The sequence below is a fragment of the Camponotus vicinus genome, unplaced genomic scaffold (genome assembly GCF_025532165.1).
Source record: "Camponotus vicinus isolate PSW18456_S1 unplaced genomic scaffold, iyCamVici1.0 SCAF_11, whole genome shotgun sequence".
NCBI lineage: Eukaryota > Metazoa > Arthropoda > Insecta > Hymenoptera > Formicidae > Camponotus > Camponotus vicinus.
In genome coordinates this window covers 10401066-10421141 of record NW_028141947.1, presented here as the reverse complement: position 1 = coordinate 10421141, position 20076 = coordinate 10401066, and the positions used below count along the sequence as shown (strand labels likewise).

The window sequence follows — 20076 nt, the reverse complement described above, 5'->3', positions numbered from 1 at the left end:
AAGTTCCAAACTTCTTATATTTCGGTAGTTAATTTATAATTAAAAAATTGTTCTTCTCAGTCTCGAAACTGTGAAATTATAGATTTTGATATATTGAAGACATTCTCGGACTATGAAATTTCAGGCAAAATATTGATATTTTATAATTGAATTGAATTGAATGGAGAGAATCATGCGATTCGTGCGACTTGATATTTTGGTAGTTGGGAATTTTGATATCACGATATTGACATATGATATAATATCTATCCATATATGAAAATAATTGCTCCTATATACTATTCGCGTTTTATTCCGCTTCATTTATTGTTTCATTCCGGAACAACGAGTGAAACGCGAACATCTTTGTGCAAACCCATTTCCGTGGAACGGATTGTAACTTATCAGATTTGATGAAATTTCCGGCGGCGGTTTTATCACAGGTTTTTGCAAGTGTTTACGCTCTTCGCGTCCTATACTCCATTGGTCCAATAGTAAGACGATTTTATTTTTGCTCTTTTTTTGCTCTCTCGCCTCCTTCGCGGTAGGATCCGTTTCCGACCGAGGAAGAGTGAAGAGGAAACCATTCTGCTTCGCTCTCTTTCGATCGATATTTTAACGGAGAATGGACGGACTCTCGAGAGGGTAGAAGCCTTTACGTAAGCGCGCGACATGAAATCGGAAAATGAAACTCGCATCGACCTTTGATCCTTTCGCGTAACGTCGAAAGAAGGATGACGCTCGGACACGCCAGAGTTTTCTATGTATGTAACTTTTTCGGGACATGGAAAGCATTGTAGAGAAGATTATTTCTTGTTATAGGTGGAGATATAAAATCCCCGAGAGAGACGCGAGAAAAGAAACGAATTTTGGATAAAATTTGAAAAACAAAATTACTTGTAGAACATAAAAAGATCTAATAATTTGATATTATATGCAAGATTTATTTATTTTAAAAAATTACGTAAAAGTTAATTTTATGGGAAAAATTCGACAAATGTTGAACGAAGTGTTTGCACGTACATACAATACATTTACATTGAAATAATATAAATATAAATTAAGATTCCAGACGTTAATATGTTAATTGAAATCAAAACGAAATCGGAACGAATGCAGTAAGTGACGTCGCAATCGTTACGTCGGGAATACAGAGACGACGGTATTACTTTAATGACGTTAATGCACGGCTAGATACTAGTAGAGCATGTAGCATTTGCATTTTAAAAACGCCGCTGTGCATAATTGAAGTTGAAAGTGAGCAAGTCGTTCGCTCTCTCTCTTCTCTCTCGATTTCTCTCTACACTTTTGTCGATATTACACTCGATTCGCAGTTATCGAATTACACGCATTATGAAACACATATTTGCTACGAGCAAATAAGCGGACGTAGTAGTACTACATCGTTATAAACTAGTGCTTTCTCTAAAGAAATAGACAATATATAGACGATATATAAATTAATAAGTAATAAGATAAATATTTCAGAAGCAATACTTTTTCTTCATTTTTATTGTTTATTTTTTTCTTATATATTTCTTTTTTCTTTTGAAAATTCGTCCTCGTTGATCTTATTTTCATGAAAAATGTTTTGCATGCAAAACGGAGATATTTAGAAGGAACATATGTCGCGTAAGAAGAAAGCAATTTCGCATCTGAGCTCATAGCGTAAACTCGCAAATTAATCGCGATCACCAACGCAGCCCGAGGTGCACTCACATACTTGATATGTGCAATAAAGGGAGACATGCGAAATTACCGCGGCTACAAAATCAGCTTCCGAAAGACCGCGGAAGCAGTTGCGTAATATCCTTGGGCTTACACGTGTTTCCCTGGCTTAGGACAAGGTTGTACGTATAATAACGACGCAAGATAAATCACGTGAGGGTTGCGTATAAAGATCCTGCAAAGTCAGAATGCTGCGTGCAATATCATATTCAGAATGCTGTAGACTAAGGTTTTGATTAACCCTTTTGAGACCGTTAGTATTAGTGCGATATTGTGCAGCGCATGTTACATAATGCTTCATTTTGAACAATTATATCTAACGCTATATAAACGCGAATATAATTGTACGTTCATTTTTAATCATGCAAATATTGAAGCTGGCATTTATTTTAATTATAAATATATATATAATTAAAATTAATTTTAATTATATATATATATATATATAAAATTAAAATAAATAGTTAAAAAGTTGTATCCATATTTAATACATTTAATATAAGCCTAAAATAGACGTAAATAAAGATAACAATTTTGTAATTTTTTGATGCTTTATAATTCTCGTTTTGAATGATATGTCAGTCTCATCGGACTGCGCTCTTTACTATAGAGAATGTAATATGCCCGAAGGCATATAGAGAATATCCGCTTTCATTGAAATATACGGTAATCCACAAACAAAACCGCACAGATGTTCATAGGATATTTTCTGCCCTACTGTACTACATTGCATTGTTTACATTGCGTAGTGCGCTATATTTATCTGTATTCATGAAAGTTGCTCGACATACGAAAATTCATATCGTAACGATGAATGACTTTAAAAAAAGAATTTTTGCACGGGAAAGTTGTATATTGTTCCGAAACGTGTCGGAAAATTCAAAATATATAGATTGACATATACACATCTGCATACATTTTTATACGTTTGTTATTCATGCTCTTTATATTTCGTTTACGTCTATTTTTTATATGCATATTATACATACGTACATACTAATATATATACAGGGTGTTCCTAAATTCACGATAAATATTTTAATGACATTCTTTGTAACATTTTAAGACGAAAAGTCTAATACGAAAATGTCGAGGCTATAAAAAATGAGAGGCTATGAAATCCTTGAATATTTTCACAATAATTTCACCAGTGTCGAAAGTATTCGATTCATGGAAGCACCTTTATCATTAGCCATTCACCCCTGAGCGTGCGAAACTCTAGCTCTGTCATCAGTGATTTTTAAACTTTCCCATTTGAAAACTATTATAGCCTCGACATTTTCGTATTAGACTTTTCGTCTTAAAATGTTACAAAGAATTTGTCATTAAAATATTTATCGCGAATTTAGGAACAACCCTATATATGTAAATTTTCAGTAATAATCATACAACACACGACTGTTACTATTTGCGGGAATTGATTTATGTGCTTTTTTATTTTCGAACGTTGAGCAGCATTGCTGCTAACATCCGTCGCCGATATCCAGCGTGCCGTGAGCGCGAAAATCCGAAAGCGTGACGACGGGGACGTCACGGCGTGTCGCCGCGCGACCAGGTTAACGAAAACTGATGCGGAATGACCGGCCGTTTCGCTCGTTTCCCCGCGCGCGACACGAGAGGCTCGTATATTTAGAACGCGGGCCTTTACTTCGCGAAATCTTCGAGACGTTTCCGCAACCGGAGACAAATCGTCGGCTCTAGTCACGTTGACGTTGGCGTTTTGAAAGAAAAGAACCGTTGATCGCGACAGTTAGCGGTTGCCTGCCTGTCGACGTTCCTCCATAAATAAAATGTCTATTTTAAAAACAACGCATCTCATATTTCAAAAATCCTATTGGAGAATTGACGTATCGTAAGAATAGTAAGTGCTTAACTCAAGAGACACTTTGAGTCTCCTGTGAACAAAATTACGAAAAGTAAATGATCGTGCACGCGAATTACACGAGTTAAATTTTTATGGTTATTAAGACGCAGCGTTATTTTTATATTTGAGTTTTTATATTTTATTGTGCCTTTATTCATAAATGTCACCTGTCAATTGATCAGAATTTATTAAACGCGAAACGAACTTTGGACGAATATAGAAAGACCTGTTGTTAACTTTTATACTTGTCAATACAAAATCGAGTATTAAATTAATTGCATTTATTTTTAACGCGTATATATTTTAACGATTTATTATATTTTAAATCCACTCCAAAATTTTGTTACCGCATCTGTTGCGATCTGATACGGTCCCGTGCATTAGAAATTCACGAAATTAAAATTATACATTTGATTTCTATAGAGTATTTACAGTCGCCAATAATATGGTTGGGTCGATCCCTACAATGGAGATAGCCGATGGTGTGACTAAAGTTTAATTGACGTCGGGATTTGCATTCGTTCGTTGTTCCATTCGCGAGCTTACATTGGCGCGCCGATAAAAATTCAGACCGGCCCATTGTATTCAAATTCCTGCGTGGCAACCTCGCCGGCTGGTATTCTCGTCCTGGTACACTTGTAAAACGAGCGTGTAAAAAGGAGCGCGACGACATAACGGCCGTGATTTCGCGTACAGGCTTAACCGTTTCGAATCTAACAATAAGTTCAGTTTTTTACCTTTCGCATTCTCGCCTTTTGAAACTTTAGTTTGATCGGTTCCATTTTCAATAGCAAAACTACTAGCTCGAGGTGTCGGATAATTAGTCGACGGTGCTGTGTCTGCATTGTTATCATTGTCATTGTCATTGTCAGCCATTAGTATCTCTTTGTCGTCCTCGAGGTACACGTGTCATTTCCATTGACATTCTTACATAATTGTCGTTAACGCCAAATTTTATAGTACTGAAGCTTAATATGCATTTTAAATTTTAAAATGCTGAATCTAATATGCATATACATGAGTGTAATATATAAACATACACGTACGATATTATTTTTACCATGATTTTTATTTGCTTAAGTGTAAGTAAATCTCTAACGTAGAATTTAGTGTAATAACAGCGTAATAATAGATTTATGTGCTATCACAATATTTGTCAAATAATATTTATAGAGGATATTTCGCACATACACGTGCCTCTTTTAAAGAACTCGCTTATTGTTGGTCTTAAGAGTAACACTCATTTGTCTACTACATCTGCGCCTCGTTTAAACAATGCTCGTATCCTTCCTCGAAGCTCTTAGCTTCGTCACGGATGTCCCGGAGGATCGTGTTAGCCCTGACCTTCGGTCTCGTTATCCGCGAGCAGAAGGGAGAAATTGGAGGTGAAGGGCGGAGGAAAGATTGGGGCAAAGAGTCCCGGAATAAGGCGAGTACTCTTGTTTTGCCGCTCGTACAGCCTCCGCGGTATGCGATTTCCGTGGAGGCTCGAGGGGTCTATCGACGTCGCGGGAGGGCACAGAGAGGACAAGGGGAGAGGGGGAGGGAGGGAGGAAGAGGCTTGGTACGCCAGGGCGGTCGTGTGGATGCGTGGGCTCGGGTTCGACCCCGAAAGCGAGACGGAGATAGAGGGCACGCGGTGAAGCAGGGGGTTGCGCAGGAAGGCGGCTACGGGCAGAGGGAGGAGAGGAGAGGAGAGGAGAGGAGCGGAGAGGTGAGAGGCGAGAGAGGGTTGGACGGGTTGGATTCGCCGGCTCGCCGCTATTGATTTTTCCCGTCAGACTCGCGGCCTCTTCGTTCCGCTCTTGGTCCTCGTTCTCCTACTCCCCCTACGTTCCTCTCTCGTTCCCTCTTTCCCTCTTCCCCGGCGTCCCCGTCCCGCGCATCCGGCATCCCCTCCCCCCTCCCCCTCCCCGCCCCCGCCGTTCCTTCCATTCTCGCTCACTCGCTCCCTCTTTGTTCTCTGGCTCGTTAATACCTTGCCGCCCTTCGACTCTCGATTTGCGCTCTCTCTCTTTTTCTTTTTGCCTCTCCTTTTTCCATACATTTGCATCCGAAGATCTTTCTTTATTGTTCTTTCGCTCTTCTCCTCTCTTTCTTTCCATATTCTACTCTTTTCCACTTTTATTTTTTTTTATTTTTTTCTCCTTCACTCATAGTTCTTAAGGGATTTAATTTCTGTCCCTCTATTCCTTTTTGCAACACTTTGTTACATTTCTTACCTCTATACCTTATCTTTATTTTTGACTTGCTCATTACTTTTATAGTTTTCACACTTTTAGCAAATAATTCTTTTTATGTCTTGAAGCGACTTGCATAAGTCCCAGGATGTGTAATTATCTCTATTCTGTTCTATTCTCTGTAATCTAGTCTTGTTCCTTTTATTCTTACCTTTCTCTTCTGTTCTCTTTCTTTTAATGAGTCCATTCATTTGACTTTTCTTCTTCTTACCTCTCATTATTGGAGATCTGTTGCGAATGTATGTGTATGTGTGTGTGTGTGTGTGTATATGTATATATATATGAATCTATCCCAATGCGAGCGATTAAATATGGATTATACATGCGCACGAAAGATCTGCTTAATAATCAATTGATCTAGATTCTTGCATCTATGAAATAGACCGCTTCCGATCGTCCCGCTTTCCATCCGTCATTTTTTAAACGTCGCAAAAACTTTGAATGATGCCGATCACCAGCTCTTACCGCGTTGTCATAGAATTACGTTTCTGATTAATTAACAGGATTTCAAGTTCTTGGATAGATTGAAAGATAAATAGTTAGGTTAATGAATGACGCTTTTATTATATTAATTTACCTTACAGCAGATAATTATTTTCTTCGACACAGTGAAAAAAATCCTCTTAGCAAATTGTCTCTTTATTAACTTTATTAGAAGAGAAAGTTATTAAAATATTTTTTGCAATAGCGTATACAGTTTATACACGACATGTCGAGGTTCTAGAAGATTTAATATTATACTATAATCAATTGTCATGGCAATTCTTATTTAGACTCATCATACATTTAATGTACAAACGGTATAACGTTTGTTATCGTATCTGGAATACGTTATTGCAAGAAGTCTCTTTTAAGGAGCAGTCTAGAAGACCTTAAAATGAGATTAATGTCATTAATCGCAATTGAAGCTATTCTTCCCTTGTTCGTATTTGATAGCTTTTATCTGCTACACATTTCACGAACCTGCTCCTTGAGATTGTCCGGGCATTCCGCCGTCGTACAACAATGTTTTCTTATACGGTAGTTATACCAATCGTGTGTATTTCCATATCTCGATCGAGAGTACTCTCGTAAAAGTTTTCACGATCTCCGTAAAACGGCGCTATCAGTATCTCCAGCGCTATCTGCGATCTAGTTTCAGAACCGATTAAACTATATCAATTTTGTATCTGCTACTTCCTCTTCGATCGAAGGCGGAAATTGCGTCTGCGTTCGTGCAGTCAGTGAGATTGATAATCCTTAACTCTTTCCGTCCTAGTAATTTCGAATGGACTTACATCTGTTATGTTTAAAATATGCTGATCGCTCATAAAATGGTAAACTTTCTTCTTTAAATGCTTACTACAAAAAATAAAGCATTATATATGTATGTGTGTGTAATTTCGAATGGATAATAGAAAAATACTCCGATAAAACATGTATATCTTTATTTTTCAAAACTGGTATAAAACTGGTATAAACATGTGTAATTTATTTGACACGTGAAAATATTTTGAGGAATTCTCATGCAATGTAAAACCATGTGTACGATTGAAATACGATGAATAAAATTTCAACGCGCGGAATTCATGTAATATAATTTTCCCGCTTTCATAATTTTTAGTAGATAATTTTACACTATAAAATACTATTAATCGAAAATTATTTATATGAGTATCAACACGAAAGCAATGTCAATTTAATCAAGTATCATATATTTCTATTATATAACGTATATTTTATAAATATTATATAAATTATTTTATTCGAATCAAAACGTGAAAAAGAGTAACACGCTTTTTAAAACGTAGCGCATACATTCGATGAATTTTAAAAATATTGGTAAATTTTAATAATAGATACGTGTAGTGCTTATATATAAAAGGTAATTCTTGAATGACATTTACATTTCGTTTATAAGTTCGCGCTTGGTCAGGGCATCATCACCAGAGTTTATCACTTTCGACCTATCTGCAGGCTAATCGTATCGGGTCTAGACCGTTTATCGGCTTCCTTGGCCTTTCTTGATAGGAGAGAAAGAAAGAGAAAAATAGGAAGAGACAAAGATGGAAAAAAGATGCAGAGGAGAGCCTGCAAATTCACTCTCCGTCTGCCTTCGTTACCTCGTAAAGTAGAGTGACAAGTTTGGCCTGTGTCATGCTTGTGTTTCACGTAAATTCAATCAATCTTATGATCCGAATACTTCCGATAATCCTTTCTAAAAATCTTTCCTTAAAAAAACACTTACTTTTTTCCAGAAGAAAATAGAGTTTTCTTGTTTTAAAAATTCTCTTTTATTCAGAAAAAGATTATACATTTTATCATTAAATAAATTTTGTATTTGTTATTTTATAACTTTTATATAGTTGCTGATATATTGAAAATGATAAATTTATATAATATACGCAATAAAATTATAATGCTGATGAAGTAAAAATTTTTTTAATTTTTTGTTTTTATATCTTTCTATGTGAAATGCTTTATAGATATATAAATTTTAGAGCATAGATATATCAATTTCATTGCGAAAGTACTATCTATAGCATAAGATATTTTTTAAATATCTATCAATAGACGAAGTGACATATAAAAAATTGAAAATTGATTTTGTTACCCAAAATGTAAAAATCCAACAAATCTCCGAAAAAAGAAATTCACATAGAAAATTAATACTGTTTAATCTTTGTTTTTTCTCTCTCTTGACTTGAATAAAAAATAAATATTTGGGAAATATAAAACTCAAAATAAGAACGCTTCTATGAATATAAATTACTAACCGCCGAATGTGTCCACCGTTGCGACATTTTCCTCCTAGATTCGGAGGAGTACCATGTTGCCTATACTGTTCATGACTATGCTTCGGGAGTAATTTCCATGAGCCCGCGTACGAGAGCGTTCTCATACATAAACAATTTGCGTTTCCCGCTCGAAAAAGCGAAAAAAAGATCTATCGTAAAAGCGAGTCTTTCGACGGCGATGATTATGGATCTGGGACGGTATGCATGCGAATAGGGAACATAATCTTGTTGCTTGGCCAGAGATGCATAAAGATACGACGTGATTAATTACGTAGGCGCCCTTTACGAGGCGAATAATGCGCGCCAAATATTTTCATACTATGGCGATCCGTCAATTGCATCTAATAACTGGGTATCGATAAATGTAAACAGATTCTATCGCGTTGTACAGAATTTTCTAATAAAATATTAGCAGATTAAAGATTTTTCCTCGTGTTAGCTTCGCGATCAGAATGCTCTCAAAATATTTTGAAGGTAAACATTTTACTTCTGTTAATTTTACGGTCGTGGTGTATTATTTTTATCACATCTTTCAATTTTGACATGCATGCCTTATTCATGCATATCGTTCATGCGAGAATCTGGATGGAGAATAGTGGAACATGTTATTTCCACACTTTTTGTGAATAGTACATTGATGGATTTCTTTATTATTATACGCATGCGATTTTTTTGTACGTGTCAGTTTTTTTTATTTTTTGCTCGCTTTACTTTTAAAGTATCATTCAGTTTTCCACAAGACAAGTTATTCTTTTACATCTCTTCCATCTATGCAATGAGCAAATTACAAGCGTGATTTGGAAATGATCTCCGATTTCTTCGCATGAATATCTCGGTAATAAAGGACAATAGGATGGGGTATATACCTTTTTCTTCCATCTCGGTTTCGTTCGTACGCTTATTTTCTGCATCTCACCGCGAACGAAACCACGGAGACGACGAATCTCGGTTGCGCAGCAACCACGTTTCCTTGTGAGGTGAATAAGCGGACTCTTCCGGAAAAGAGAAATTGGAAACGGATGTATATGTATATACACATACACACGCATATATACGTAGCATGTATATAGATATGTATGTGTATACTTCCATGCGAAATTGCGCGAAACTCGCGAAGACGAGATTGGGATGAAACAACTTTAAACTGCATTCCAGTGATCTGCTTGATTGAATAGCAAATTGGTAGACGATATAACGTACACTTGCGGCCGCTTGTTTCCGAGGAGAATACGAAAGCAGCGTCAAGTAATCGCCATGCTGCACGTTGCGATCGATCTTTTCCATCTGACGAAACGATTTCGAGATGGGAAACGCGTAAACTTGGCATATTTCATTCCCAACATAAGTGTTGAACGGATCGTTTAATCGCAACGTTTGCTGCCTGCAAAAATTCATATTTTGCGGAATATCATAAAACCGCTAACCATAAAAAATATTTCAAAATATAAATTAATTTTTTTATTTCGTCACGCACACACATTTATTCTCTCTCTTTCTCTTTCTTTCCTCTTCTTTTTTCTTATCTAATTCATTAATTTAAAAATATTATTTTATAGCATTCATTTTAAATTATTTATTTTATCTGCAAATTTGAAAAAATAAGGTTTATAACTTTTTTTTATTTAAATAAAGTTATTGAACGATCTAAAATATACTAAAAATAATTTATTTGTATATAAGAAAAATTAATATAATTAAGGTAATAAATTTATTTAAATTATTGTATAAAAATTTGCATTATGGCGTAAAGATGATTTTTTTATCATATATTGATACTCTGATTTTGTGATAGGTTTTGGGTTTGATGATAAATAAAGAATACGAAACGTGAAACAGTACGTACATGAATATACACATACACACATGTACATATACAAGAAAGACGAATCGCTTTGTTCGAATCGCGGCAACGTTAACAGTCTGAGAATAAAGTTTCCTTTTGCGACGTTTGCCAAATCTAGTTCGCGTCGTGCGTGGGTCGTGAGAAATGCGAACGATGACAGTAAGCGGAATTCGAAGGAGCTGCAGCTGAAGATTGACGATGCTCTGCGAAGGGCAGAGATACGGGGAGAGTGCCAATATATATGGTGTGCAGAAAACGATTCTTACATCTAGGCAAATCTTTTTTTGGAATTTTATTTATGATTATCAATTTCGGTAATATTTTTATACTACTTATTAACTTTATCATACACATACGTACTAAGAATCGTTGTTTCATTAATTAATTTACTTCATTTCAATTACTACGTTCGATGTTATTTGAAAATGGGCAAAAAAGAAAGTAGGCCTCCTGCTAGTTCATTTACTGAATCTATAAGAAGACAAAAAATTGCATGATAGAATCAGTCTTTGAATAATCGAACCTAGATAGATATTTATCTGGATGATACTAAAATATATTGCTTATTTTGATAAATTTTGTTTTTTGCTAGAATCAGCATTATTTTTCGTACACTCTATATAAAATGCGAGAAAATGCTGAATAAGGTAAACAAAGTGGGATAGAGATAGGAAGGGCTGCGACTGATTCACATAGAGCCCTCGTAAAATCGGTGCACTTCGTCGAGAATTCCGTTACGTCGTTTTTCCGCAGCGCGTTCGGATTCCGCGGGATGCGATTTCTTTTTGATATCATTCTACCCGCAGGCATCTACAGGGTGTCTTATAATGTATATATTAAATAGCTGATATATCAAATTTATTTCCCATTTTTTTGCGACTTTTCAAATTATTAGAATTTATCCAAGTATGCATATTTTGAATTTGAAATAAATTTTTGCTCTTTTCTAAAAATTTAAATTAATATGTTGTATATTGCTATTTCTGTATATTGATAATAAATAATGTTCTAATAAGTAAGAATTGAATTTAAAAAAACAGTTAAAAAATAAATTTATTTATAATTAAACATCTCTTTTTGCTTTTGAGGCTTTTGAATTATTTTAATTTCTTAATTTTCGAGAATTTTCTCAAATAATTCAATTATAAAAAATCAGTATTTTATTATAATTGATTTTGTGAGATAATAAAAGAAATTAGGGCTGTAATTAAAAAAAAAGAACAAAATTATAAGACGTTAATTTTCATATAATCTTATAATCAAAATTATATTGTACTTTATTAATTATTTATAATTATTCGATGTGCATACCGCATAGCATATGCATACACTTCACATTTATGTTTAAATATTGCTTAAATAAATTGCAGTGAGAAATGGAACAATGATATTCTGTTTGGTGTTTTTAAATTTTAAAACACAGCGTAGGAGAAATAGAATAAAATACATGTAACTTTTTCATGTTTTTTAAATGAAAAACTGGGACAAACTAAGACAAATTTCAAAGTGCACGAGTACATTCGAGGATACCTTAAGAAAAAAGGAAAGAAAGAAAGAAAGGATATGTTCTTGAAAATGAAGACATCTAGCCAACTTATTTTATTGAAAACTTCTTAAAGAGCAAGTTGACGTTATAATCTGATTAAATATTTTATAGAGGAAGATCGTCTTTATATAGTACTGCATATTTTTTCTTGACACTGTCTACATTCTATCAGTAATCGTACGAAATAAAATTAATTTGATAATCATTGCTTTCGCGAATTGACAGAAAGATCGATATTGAATTTCATATAATCAGTTGGTTTATTAGGAATGATAGCTGGGAGAGAGAGGAGAGAAATGTTTTCATTAATTACGCGGCGATTGTATCATCGTTTTTATTTCGGGCTTCATTCAGCATTCGCCGACGTTTCCATTTTTGTCCGTTTCGATTGTGACGTATCCGCAGCTAGTAATTTTTTTGTCCACATACAAGAACGCGCCATCGATCCCGGCTGGGAACCTGTTACCGCGTCAATGACGCTTTCACAAAGCTCTACGAAGCACGTGCTCTCCTCTGTAATCGCGTTCATTTGTCGATTTGATTCTTTAAATCGTTCATAGTATATTTTGCGATACAGATATAATGACTATAAATATGTATATTATATGTCATATTTAAAGATGATATAATATGTAATATGATAAATATCACATGTATTTAAATGAAATCATAATATACTAACATTTATTACTCGAACAATATTTCTCGAAAATATTAATTTGATATAGCGCACTCACTTTACATTTGTATTTCATTAAAATTTATGATGTTTTAAAATCGATCCGTTTTACAACAAGTGATTACAATAAAGTTTCCGTCACGTGTATTTCGTTGTATCGTTTTATCGATACGCTACTGCAATGTTTATACCTATCTGAGATGACCCGGGCTCATTTTCGCGCATTGCACCGAATGATTTATAACAGCCCGCCGATTCGTAACGTTATTAACTCGCATGATTGATTTCCGGCGCTGGAATGGCAGGCGTGATTATACTGGCCGAAGGACGCGCGCGGATAATCACTCTTGTCAGATCCATTAAGGGATTAAAACCCCTACGAAGCCGACCCGCGTAACAGATTCCTCATCGTCGCTCGAGGAGGTCATGCAATCTGTTGGAGAAGATTTTTTTAAGTCATTATGATAAATCGATATTTTGAACGTAGAACGCGCGACCAATGTCGTTCCATCGAAAAGGTAAAAGAAATAAAATATTATCGGATACTGTCTGGGAAGGCAGAAAAAAAGTCAAAAAAAATATGACGGTGATTTTATGATATAGAGAATATGAGAGGATTGAACAAAATTAATGGAATGTAATTTAGTTTTGGAATTTATAAATTATTATAAGATATTTTGAGATTTCAAGATAAATCTGTTTTCAAAGCATTTTATTAGAGATCCTAAAAATATATAAAGTGGGAAAAATTTTGAAGGCTACTATTATATTTTAATAATTAATATAAATTTTATAAATATGAAATATTCTATTTATATGTTCATACGACTTTACGATCATAAAAGTATAAGTAGATGATAAAGATGTTTTTCTTTTTAAATATTTGAAATAAATCTTAATGAAAAAAAATTCTTAGGATATAATAAAAGATTGATAACACACGTTAAATCGACGATATTTGCAAATGGTTATCGAGAAGTTTTCTAGGATCTTTTCGATATCAGCAATTTAGATTTCCTATTTCGAAGAGAGAAGTTTTATTCGACTTGGGAGATTACTGGCGGATCACCTTGTTTAACCTCATCTCACCTAATATTCTCAAGTTCGATCTCTATGATATTTAAACGGCAATAGAGGGCAAAGGGTGAGATAAGAACGGAGAGAAAGGGAGAGAAAATGAAAGAGAGAAACAGAGCCGCAGAGGTTCCTTTCTTTCCCACGCTTGAGAATCGTTATGAGTCGTATAGGTATAAACTAGCAGTTCGATCAGACGTGATGGTGATATACCGAACGATATTGCGAGAGGATAGCTCGAGTATAGGAGAGTATCGATATGGAATACACCTCCATCCTCTCTTTCTCTCTGTGGCACGTTTCTCGTCCTCTCGCTCTTTTTTCTCCTTTTTCACCATTGCAATTCGCCGCTCTTCCTTTTACCACTTCGGAACTCGCGGGACGCTCGAGAGGGAGGGGGTCAACGATCCCGATGGGGATTTTCAGGGATCTGCCGACTGAAACCACCGACGGGACTCGTCACGACTCAATTCCAATTGCTGGGGCGATATAAAAAAGGTAAAAAGAGTAAAAGCGAGGAGGAACGGCACTTCGCGCGGGAATCCGAACGTGTGCTACTCACTTTCGATTCGCATTCTGGAACGTATGGATCCCGAAGCGTATTATTTGTACATTGGAAATGTAAAAGCGTTATAGACGTTAAAAAAGACAATTGTGTGGATAAATTGAGGAAAAGAGCTCCTTACAAAATTGCACACATCGACATTATATATCAACATGTATTACAATATACAAAATATATTTTATATAATATTATATATATTTTTTTTTATTATTTACGCGCGTCGTAAATTGTCTTTTTTTTTTAAACAAGCTGCATATATTTCCAAATATTTATGCATTCCAAGACTTTTGAATACTCTTATATTTCATAAATAATACTCCGTTGAAGCGCGACTACAGCGTCACTGAGACATGACCATTTCTACGAAATAAATCAGACCTGAGTCTTCACGAGGCGAAAGCGCAAAGCGCGCTCATCGTTCGTTCTATTCCGGAGCCGATGTCCCGGAAAATGTAAAGAAATTCACGCTGGAATTTCCGCCTGGGGAATCTTTTGACCTCTCGCGCGACAAAATTCAACTGAGAAATGATTTTCGGGGGCGTCGTCAGTTGTGTAAAAATAATTGAGTCGGCGAGAGCGCGCGCGTACTCCCTTTCGTGCTGTTATAAAATGTTTTAACTACCTTCGGCGAGATCAACGAACATTGCGCACGTTGCTGCTCTGCGCGCAATTGGTTCGCGAAGTGGTGTTGAAAAAAACGTATGCCCGACGTGGGGGCCCAGTATTGAAGTTTTTAAAGCGGAAACACTGAATTTAATTGGCGAACGAAAAATGTTTTAATTATGTCGTGTTGCATATGAAAGAGAGATTAGTCTTTATTATTTCTGATTATATAAATGTTTTTATATATTTATTTGTTATTATATAATTATTATGAGATAATAAAAATTGTTACGAAATTTTTATCGGGTGATAAAACAAATACCGCTAAAAAAATAAAGGAAAAAGATAAAGAGACTGGTCTTTTTTCTATTTATTATTTTATCTCACAATCAGATACTTGCAGTTTATATCTAAATTTATAATTCAAATATATATAATTATTATTTGCAAGTGCCACTTATTTATTAAACAAATCTATGACTCAAAGAAGCATGATAACAATTTTTATTGCTGTTTTATTACATATACAGGGTGTCCCGTAACTAACGCTTGATATTTTAAAGGCAGATTCTCTGGCCAATTTAAAAACGATTTTTCCTCAGCGAAAATGTCGCGGCACTAATAGTTTTCGAGTTATAAACGATTGAAAATAAAGGGTTTTTCGCAAACTAAGGCTTATGGGAATAAAATATTAATAAAGTCACACATTCTTTAGTTAATTTTAGGTAGAGTTTACTTTAATAGAATTTTAATTTAAGGCTTAGTTAGAAAGATACATGATGACAAAAATTGGGAATATGCAAAAAATAATGATCCTCCTCGACATTTTCGCTGAGGAAAAATCGTTTTTAAATTGGCCAGAAAATCTGCCTTTAAAATATCAAGCGTTAGTTTCGGGACACCCTGTATGTATTTTTTTTCAATTAATGCGGCAAAGATATAGTATAATAAATAAATATAGTAATTATAATAAATAATAAATAATAATTTTTTAAAAATATAAATATTAATTTTTTATAAATATAAATATAAATTGTTTTCAAAGATTGTTAAATGTACATAAAAGGCGAATTTTCTTTGTGTGAAGAATGAAAACTTATTTTTTATATCAAGAGTGGCTCGAAATTATTGGACTTGGCTACATCGCAGTCACTTTTAAATCGAATATCTAATACTTCAAAATATCGAGTACTCGCATGTCCCTGATACCCTCATTCTTCCAACGAAAGCTAGAATCGATCGGCGTTTACCCAAGTAATCCTGCACGACGTTTATTCAATTTGATCGCAAGTACGGTGGCGCGACGTGTGCGTTACGTCGGACGATCCAATTAATAGTTCAATTAAATAAACCGATAATTGCCTGAAAATGGAATATAGCCGCTGAATATTGGATCTTCCGGTTTCTCATATTCATTATTCTCCATCCTCGGCAGTATTCGCGGAGATTGCAGACACTCTCATGCACAGAGGCATATGTATTGGCGCATATGCATAGCCCTGTGCGCTGCACATATACATATTAAAATCTCTTATTTTCCAATGCCTGAGTTATAAACAACGCATCGATAGTTTATCGACGTTATCATCTCGTAGCGATTATTAAAATTTTTTACAGGACAGATATTACATGTATCTATAGTGTATCGAGCTTTGGAAAATAGATAACTAGATAAAACGATAAAATATTAATAAATAGATAAAATGTTATTTTTTATTTAATTCAAGTAAAACTTGATGTAGAAAAATTACGTTTGAATATTATATAATGTTTAATGGTATTAGTGTAAGATTTTCCATCGGATTTTTGAAAGAAAAATCCGAGAAACATTGAAGCGAAGATGAAACGCGGCGAACTTGGCGAACACCCAGTATAAGCGACGCTCTAATGCGCATATCCTCGCATGGTCGTGCGTCAAAACGCGGACGGAAGACGCTGTGTAATGTGTGTGCCGAGGCAATATTAGGTGTATTAGTCATTGCAAACAGGGACCGTGCCGTCTACGTCGGACGTGCGCACGCAAGCACGACACACGACGACCGGGAAACACGCGTGCACGCGATATGCATACACGACGTAAGTATGTGCGATTACGTAAACTTGAGTCACGACGCATTCTCGGCGTCTGGCGCGGTTCTTTAACTCGCGAGATATTTACCATACAAACGGTTTCTTTCGGAAGTGGCGTAAAATCAAACTCGTTTAGACTTCGTTAGTCTTTGCAAAGCCGATTCCTTTTCGCCGAGAAACAATTCCCGATTTCCCGTACACTACCAATACACTCGACTGGCGCTGTCGGATAAGTAGAGGTAGAAAATAACGAAAGTTTCGAGCAGACTAAAGCTATCTTTTTCTGTTGTTTTTAAAGAGCTTGGAGTTAATTAGAAAAAATCGGAGTCGTTAAATTTAAAAACTGAATTTATAAATAATTTTGTGGCCATCAATTCGGGTCAATTTTTTAATTTAATATTCGAAATAAAGAGAAGTACCTATTAAGGACTTAAAGAAGAGATTGATTGACTTGTTTTAATGTATTAAAATACATTAGACATATATATGGCGATATCATTACTTCGATATACTCCGAAGATTTTAACATCCTCTTGCACGATAATATTATCGGATACGACCGTTTATTATAATTCTTAATTTCCGACGTTCATATCTCGCGACGGTACGCGCTTTCCCTAAAGAACCTCCTCTATTCTTCAAAAAGAGAGACAAACTTCCCTTCTACGCGCTATCGCACCAGCTAGCGTTTTGTAAACGCCGGCTGAGCGACTTTAAACTTTTATCTCGCTGCAATTTTCCGGCCGCATCGCGGCGTAAAAGGCGGCTTGGAGCAAAACAGCGCTCTGCCGACGAGCGCAAAAAGTCTGCAAAAAGGAAGGAGAGCGGAAGAGAACGCAGTGCGTTTACAAGATTACGGTTGCGGTACTCAGGAGGGATGGAGGCAGAGGGAGAAGAAAAACTGTTCGGTCGTGAAAGTTAACATCTTCCGGAGTTAAACGAGCCACGCCGCCGCGACTCGAAGTCGCGGATTTACGCGACTCATTCTTAATAATCGCCTTGAATAATTCAAAACGCACGTAACGTTCGAAAACATTTGTTTATCACTTTAGAAATAAACGCATGCAACGCATCCCACACATTCGTCAAATGGGATAAAATGAGAGACATATGAGAGCTTAACCGTGTAGAGGCTATATACAGTTGTATGCACTCACAATATCGTTTCAGTATAACAGCTAATGGATTCTATTCCATCAATCTGGAAAAGATTTCTCTTCAGCAAAATTGTCGTTTGATATGTTTTTTTTACAATTATTTTTTAATATACAACTTGAAATATGTTTAAATATTTGATATATAAAAAATTTTTTTAGTTATATATTACATATATGTTTAAATATCGCAATTTAAATTATTTAATAGTCCTGAAATTAAAAATCTATTAAAATAAATGCCAGTTGAAATTAAACTAAAAAAACGTTTCATCTTATTTTTACTATAAAAAGTTTAATACACAAGTCTATCTAAAATATTTGATCACTTATAATACAAAGACACCTTGATACTTTAACACCTTGACATTTTTGACATGCACTATTATAAATTCTAATGAGATTTTATAAGTGAAAAGGATTGAATTGAGAATTTACACACATCTCATATACATACTATACATTCTCTCACGAATGAGATGAAATCATCTCACGAGTCGTACAGAGGACGCAATTTACATGTTTTACCTTAGGTGATTTTACCGTGGTAATTATACCAAAGTAAAATTGATTGGAAGCCATGTACGCGTTCATAACTCTTGTTTACACTCTTATTACTAAATTTACTGAAGCTCTTTAATATCTAGTTGCTTGTAATTGGAATACATATTATTGAAAAATCTCTCTTTAGAGATAGTAGATATTCTATTCAATAACTCGAGAAAAATAATTTCTATGACACTTTACAACAAGCTAATTAAAGACTATCTTGTTTTATTTGTTAAAATTTTAGTTTTTTATGATTGCTAAAAAATCAATGCATTTATCGCTGTTATTCGTTTCGAATTCACACTTGATTGAAATGTGTGTGTGACTGATTAATATTTTCATTTGAAAAAGAGAATTCATCTTTAGATAAGAACATATCTAATTTATACAAACAACAGGAAGCTGAATATTTCTTTCTGATTTTCTATTTAATATTATTTTTTGATATTCATACGAAATACTTATTTTGTTACAAGGATATTTCGAGCGCAACGAAAATTTATGAAAATTAATTGTGCTCTTTAAAATCTCTAAATAAAAAGCGTGCGCGAATACACTGTTTCATAAGCTATACAACTTGCGCCTTTATTCCTCTTTTTTTTTATAAAAGCACTTCTGAAAATTGTCTTGTTCATCATCTAAGATCAATTTTGACGAACCACAGCTTGTACATACTTCGCGGAGCCAAGAGTCATTTGTGTTGCGGGGGAGGGAAAAGCGCGGGAGGAAAAGAGAGAAGAGTAGGAGGTAGAGAAGAGTAGGGGGTGGAGTGGGATACGGAGGTTCAGAGCGGCGCGCTCTTGCCTCTCCAGTCACGTGTTCGCCCACACTCATTCATTTGTGCGGTCGCAGAGGCGCTCAACCTGTAGCGCGGATCCCGGCGACCACCCACTTCGTATGCGTTGGATGCAAGTCTTGTATGTGGGTCGTGATCTTGTATTGTGAACACACGCGCTTTTTCTCTCTCTCGTTCTCTATCTCTTTCTCTCTTTCTCTCGAATGCGATGCAGCAGCGGCTCTCAGCCGACATCTGTCAAAGCGACCACATTATCTCGTTACCGTCTGCAAACATCTATGCCTTATGTAATTGTGTTGCTAAATCGCACTGATGACCTCGTCTTAATATTTGAAACTTTTAAAAGTTTAGGCAATCATTTTTTTATTTTAACATCGATCTCGCGGTATTTTACTGGTTTTTTTTCATATCGATCAAGATAATGAGATAATGTTGAGTGTAATAGAAGAATTATACGTGTTAAGAAGAAATAGAAGAAGAGTGTAATATAAAATTATGGATTGTATGATTCAATTCCGTAAAATAACGAATTTGATATTTTTCTTTGTTTTTCCTTCTTTATTTTTCTTTTCTTTTTTTAACAATTCAACAAATTTTGTTTCTCTGCAG

The 20076-nt window shown here is 35.1% G+C and overlaps 1 protein-coding gene and 1 long non-coding RNA gene across 7 annotated transcripts in view; both read left to right on the top strand.

Annotated features, from left to right (window-relative positions):
* Positions 1-20076, top strand: part of Rbp6 (RNA-binding protein 6) — a 620420-nt gene that overhangs the window by 61546 nt on the left and 538798 nt on the right. The gene's annotated exons all lie outside the window — the stretch shown is intronic.
* LOC145961472 (uncharacterized) overlaps positions 19495-20076 on the top strand; it is a 52767-nt gene continuing 52185 nt past the window's right edge. Inside the window, exon 1 of the long non-coding RNA XR_014435643.1 lies at positions 19495-19588. This is a non-coding gene — a long non-coding RNA (uncharacterized LOC145961472). The remainder of the gene's footprint in view (positions 19589-20076) is intronic.